Raw genomic sequence first — 6,000 nt, forward strand, 5'->3', positions numbered from 1 at the left:
TGAATTGAATTGAAACCCATTTCCAGCACACTAATATTTGAGCCATGCATGAACTCTGCAATCTTATTTACCATACGCCAATTTGCTCATGGCTCATGTAATAATCCAGTGATTGTTACCTTTGAGGTTCTGCTTTTTAATTTAGCCCCTATTCAAAACCTCTTTCCTGATCCCATCTATGCCATTGGAACCTCGACATGGACCATGTCATCTAGATTCTCGTCCATTCACTGCATATTCCTCCCCAGCCCCAAGTAGATTTCCCGCCCTGGCACAGGGTAAGCCACACAGTCTTCTGGACTCTCGCTCTCTGTTACACAGAACTGTGTCTATCCCCTTGACTACTTTGTCTCCTACTACCACTACATTCCTATTTACTCCCCCCCGTTTGAATGATCAGTGTGCCATGAACAGTTCGCTCATCCACCCTGTGGCCCCTGATTCCGTTCATACAAGCTGCAAGAAACTCAAACCTGTCGGACAATTGCAAAGGCCTCTACTATTCTACGTTCTCACATACCCTCCTGTCTCTGACCATGGACCAAGTTGGAAGACCCTAGCCTAAGGGCCTTATGGAACCAAATGTCCAGGTAACCTTCCCCCTCCCTCTTTCATTGCACGATCTGAAGTTTGGTGGAGAGAGGTGCATTTACCAAAGCATTTACCTGCTTTGATTGGCAACCATATCCAAGACATCTCAGTCGTAAATTGGGGTAGGAGGGAGAAATCTAACTTGACGTACTGGGATTTTAAAAAAAATTGGGAAGGAGTCTGCCTGGTTCTGCCAGGGTTATAATAGATGCAATAATATTAGCTGGCAGGGATGAGCTGAACCTGGAATTATTGAATTATAAATTGGTTACAGCAGAGAAGGAGGACATTCAGCCCCTGGGGTTGGGGACAGCTTTCGGCAAAGGCAAGTTATAAATGACTTATTGTAAATTTTAAAACTGAGCCTAAAATAATATTGAAGTTCTTCACAACAGGGGAACATCATTATTGTTATGGATATATTCAACAACAAAAAAGATTAAAATGTACAGAAATTGTAATTAAATATAATCAATGAACAATAGATGACTTTACTTGCATTTGATAGCTTCCTTAACAAACATGTGATTATTTAATTTGGCAACAGACTGAATTCCCCTTCCCCTGACTTTGTTTTGACATTTAAAGGCTCCTTTAGGAAATTATGTGTTCCATATAGAGTTTTTGATTTCTTAATCTCTGTCACAGTCTCCCTTAGCATGACAGGCTGACTGTCCAGTTTGACATGCACGAATATCTAAATTGCGTGTTAGTTATGAATTTGAAAAGCTTAATTTTATCAAATGGTGATTCAGTGGTAAATAAATTACATTTAGTTGCAGTTTTTATATGTGCGCAACTTTAATCTTCCTGCATTAAAATTCAATATCATCACGACAGTGCCCAAGGAAGATATGGACAATTGTATTGTTTAATTCCACGAATGACATAGTGTTGGGAGAAATGTGCCTAGAAGTCACCCGGTCTCCTGAATTAATATAAGCAAGGCCTATTGTTTGGTTTTCTCATTTGTAAGATAAAATTCATTGATGACCAGGGTCGCTGCTATGAAGTTGCTATACAGCTCAGAGAGTAACGATCAGCATTTAATTCTTTATCCAAATGTTGCAGCATATGACTCAGTGTTTGACTTACATTTTTATAAAATATCACTCGCTCAACATCGCTTCGATATGTCATTAACTCAAACAAAAAGGGGAAATAAAATAATTTGCAGAGCTTCAAGACACTACCTATCTCACTGGGAAAAATATACACCCATCAGAACATTGATCTTATTTAATAAAGCCTTGTAAAAGAAACAAGGGGCTGGATTCTCTGTCGGCGGGATCAGCCGTTTCACCGGCAGCGCACTCACGCCCATGGATTTCCTAACGGCGTGGGGTGCCCACAATGGGAAACCCATTGGTTGCCAGGACGGAGAATACCCCTGCTGGCGGGGGTGCGCCGCACCAGAAAACGGGTGTGAAACGGGGAAAGTAGCCTATGGTCACCTGGGACAATAGCGACTTTACTTTCACTTCACAAAATTCAGTCTTTACCAAAACCTGAATAGCCTTTTAGCCCCAGAACCCCTTTCACTGGCCACCACAAATTGCACTTGAAGACATACAACCTGATCGGCCAAAAGGGCTCTGCTCTCCATTGTTGATTCAGTCCTAATAAAATTTGGCAAGGAGGTTGCCGGGTGCATGTGTGACAAGTTTCACAAGTTCCGAGGTAAGTTACATGGCATGATAACACAACGAGACAAAACCTAAATGTGTTTCCCAACAGTGCAGATTAAGGAGCCTAATTGTGGATGTATTCATTGTGTATCAATTCAAAAAGTAGCATGGTTTGCAGGATAATGAAGATATTTACTGGATTTAACAAAATTGTGAGATAACCATATAATTAGAGGTGAGAAGAAGACTGCGTAAAGAATCCAGACTGATGATTAAAGTCACCACAAAGAGAATTTGTTATCCTGAATCCAAGCTCATTTCAATGATCCAACGATTAGGTTGATCTTTTTCACCGTTTAAGCAGAGCAACAAACACATCATGACTTAACTCAGGAAAATAGTCCTTTTTCTTCTATATGCTGCCTAAATATTCCATGAGCCATAGGACTGTCTTTCCAAAATGAAAGCACCACAACATGATTGATATACTAACATGTTAGTGTGTCTCTCAACACCATCCAGAACATAGTCCACTTGACTGCCGACTAATCCATCCATCCTAAACTTTCAATTCCTCCACCAACATGCCCCCAGTGTGTAACATTTACAAACTAAATAGTAGCAACTTGCCAAAGCTTCTTCAGTAGCACTTTCCAAACATCTTTGGCCTAGAAAAACAATGGCAACATGCATATGGGAACATTGCTACCAGCAAGTTCCTCTCCAAGTCACACATCATCCTGACTTGGAACTATAACACCATTCTTTCACTCTCAAATTCCCCTCCCAATACCCCTCACCCACCCACCCTGCTTTTAACAGCACTGTGGATGTACCTACACCACGTGGACTGCAAAGGTTCAAGAAGGCGGCTCACCACCACCTCAAACGTAGGAATGGATAACTATTGCTGTCCAAAATGTCCAAAGCCCAAAGCCTTGTGGATAGCATAATTGCTTCACAGCTCCAGGGTCCCAGGTTCGATTCCGGCTTGGGTCACTGTCTGTGCGGAGTCTGCACATCCTCCCCGTGTGTGCGTGGGTTTCCTCCAGGTGCTCCGGTTTCCTCCCACAGTCCAAAGATGTGCAGGTTAGGTGCACTGGCCATGATAAATTGCCCTTAGTGTCCAAAATTGCCCTTAGTGTTAGGTGGGGTTACTGGGTTATGGGGATAGGGTGGAGGTGTAGACCTTGGGTAGGGTGCTCTTTCCAAGAGCCGTGCAGACTCGATGGGCCGAATGGCCTCCTTCTGCACTGTTATTTCTATGTAAAAAAAAAATTCTGAATGAATGAATGAAAAATACATAAAATAGCAGAAAATTGGCCTATCAAATCTGTTGTAGAAATAAATACAGAATGAGTTGGAAATCCTCAGCAGGTCAGGCAGCATCTGTGGAGAGAGAAACAAAGTTAATGATTTGAGTAACAACCTTTCATCAGAACTGGGACAGCATGTAATAGGTTTTTTGCTGGTGAAATGAGAGAGGGTGGAAACAAGAGCAAAGGGAAGATAAGGGGTGGAATTTCCACCCTCATTTTCAGTTGGCGGGAAGGCCGGAGAATCCAACAGGAGTACCACAATGGCTTTTACACTGGCGGTATTTCCTATTGTCCTCCCCCGCCCCCTTCACCACCACCACCAATGACGTAATGGGAGCCATGTCACGAGTCAAGGTTGTTGGCGGAGTTCATTCATTCAGAGTCCATCCCACCAAATGGTCTTTTGTTCGCATTCAGGATCCTGACCTTCCTGTTGCTTGCCATTTTAACAAAAGACCCTGCTCCCATGCTCACATGTCTGTTCTTGGCCTGCTGCAATGTTCCAGTGAAGCGCAACGCAAACTGGAGGAACAACATCTCATCCTACAACCTTCCGGCCTGAACATCGAATTCAACAACTTCAGATGATCAGCCCCACCTCGACCCATTTGTTTTCATTTCATTTTAACTGTCTTTTACCATTTCTTTCTTTCTTAATATACATTTAATTTCCCCCCCCCCCCTCAATCTTATCCACCTTTCCTTCACCTGTCTCCTCTTTGCTTCCCCCTTCCCCTCCCCCCACATCTACAGTTAATCCTCTGATGTTAGTTTCCCTGCTGTTTGACCATTCACATCTTTTGTCCTCTCTGGGGACTGCCATTCACACTCTTTCCCCTTGGTTTCTGTGGTCAATAGCACCCGGTTTCCCTGGGGTTCTGTGGCTATGACTTATCTTTCATTCTCACTCCACAGTATAAATATTTCCCACTTTCTCTGTCTGTTAGCTTTGACAAAGGGTCATCGGACTCGAAACGTTAGCTCTTTTCTCTCCCTGCAGATGCTGCCAGACTTGCTGAGATTTTCCAGCATTTTCTCTTTCGTTTCAGATTCCAGCATCTGCAGTAATTTTCTTTTATTAGAATGACGGTATAGTTTTAAGTGTGTTTAATTAAATATTTATATGCCTGGAAAAGTAAAATCTATTGTTAGATTCATGCTGGGCAAAGGTGTGGGGGTTGGTTAAGTTCCCATTGTGTTTCTATTGTCCTCCTATTTAGGTCACTTCTAAGGAAGGGCTTTCCTTTGTTTTTAGTTTTAACTGGAAGCCAGAGAAGTTGGAGCCAGGTCACTGAGAAATGAAAAGTTCTCAACTTTGCCAGGAGAAGCTGGACAGGACAAGGGAGTTGCAAAAATGAAGGCTTCCTAAGAAACAAGATACCGTCCAGATAGACAAGGAATTGGGACAGAAAGACTGTCTAAGAAGTCTGGAATTAAGCGAACAGAGGCCAAGGTATTGTTCAGAAGAATTCGAAGAAGAGTAAACAAAGTGTTCTGAGTTAAAGAGACAATTACAGTAACTAGATTTAAAGTGGAATAGCAGACTTCAGAGGTAGATGAAACATTTAATGTAATTTTAATAGTCTGGGATTCAAGAGTTAAAGCAATTGTGAGCAGTTTGCACAACAATCAAGACCAAAAAATCCTAAGTGGGTCGGTGTGAAATCCTGGACTGGGTTTGCTGTTAAAAGTAGAGCAGAAGCTTTATTTGAAAGTGTAATTTGTAAAACCGAGACTGGATTTCAGAATGCAAACCACCAAGTGATAGCATTATTGTGAGAGAAAATTTCAAAGCATGTTTTGGGAGTGGAGTTTGGAAACTCTCATGTGACAATCATCTTGGTGGGATTCTAAGGAGAAAACCATGGACACTAACTTGGGTTCAGAGCGGAGTGCATATTTGACCACAGTCATCCTGTGAACTTGAAAAGGACGTTTTGTGTTCATGAGACCATTGAAGCATCAAATGTACTTTGTAATCCATGTTAATCTTTAAATCTGTGTGTATTTTTTCAACTAATGGGGGGGGAGTAAAGGAATATTGTATTATAATCCCATTTTTTAATGTTTGATAAATGTTCTTTCCTTGCTGTTAAAACGAATTAGCGGCCCTGTGACTCTTCCTCCACGTTTTATTAAAAAATTAATAAAGTTACAGTTTTACACTCAGGTGTTTATCAAAATTCAGTTGAAGAATTTTGAAAGCTGATTTCCGTTTTTTTTTCGTGCTTTACCATTTCTTGGTTTCCTTTTTGATTGTTTTTGCTGCTGTAATTGGTTTCCAGGAGCCTTTGTGGCAATTGTTGTACTGCTGCTAATTTCTTTTACACAGTTGCAATTGCACCATGATACAATTCCCTTTTTCACCGCTGAGTGTTTCTGCTTTTCAATGGAGGGTTGCCAGACAGGTCAAGCTGCACTGGAAGTGACTTTATCCAACACTGGAAACACAGCAATGGGTA

General features: G+C 41.7%; 1 long non-coding RNA gene across 2 annotated transcripts in view; it reads left to right on the plus strand.

Annotated features, from left to right (window-relative positions):
• LOC119954408 overlaps positions 1-5,620 on the plus strand; it is a 106,097-nt gene extending 100,477 nt beyond the window's left edge. For both annotated transcript variants that reach the window (XR_005458240.1, XR_005458238.1), the window contains one exon: positions 4,759-5,620. This is a non-coding gene — a long non-coding RNA (uncharacterized LOC119954408). The remainder of the gene's footprint in view (positions 1-4,758) is intronic.
• The last annotated feature ends 380 nt before the right edge of the window (positions 5,621-6,000 follow it).

This window comes from Scyliorhinus canicula, chromosome 2 (assembly GCF_902713615.1).
Source record: "Scyliorhinus canicula chromosome 2, sScyCan1.1, whole genome shotgun sequence".
Classification (NCBI taxonomy): Eukaryota; Metazoa; Chordata; class Chondrichthyes; order Carcharhiniformes; family Scyliorhinidae; genus Scyliorhinus; species Scyliorhinus canicula.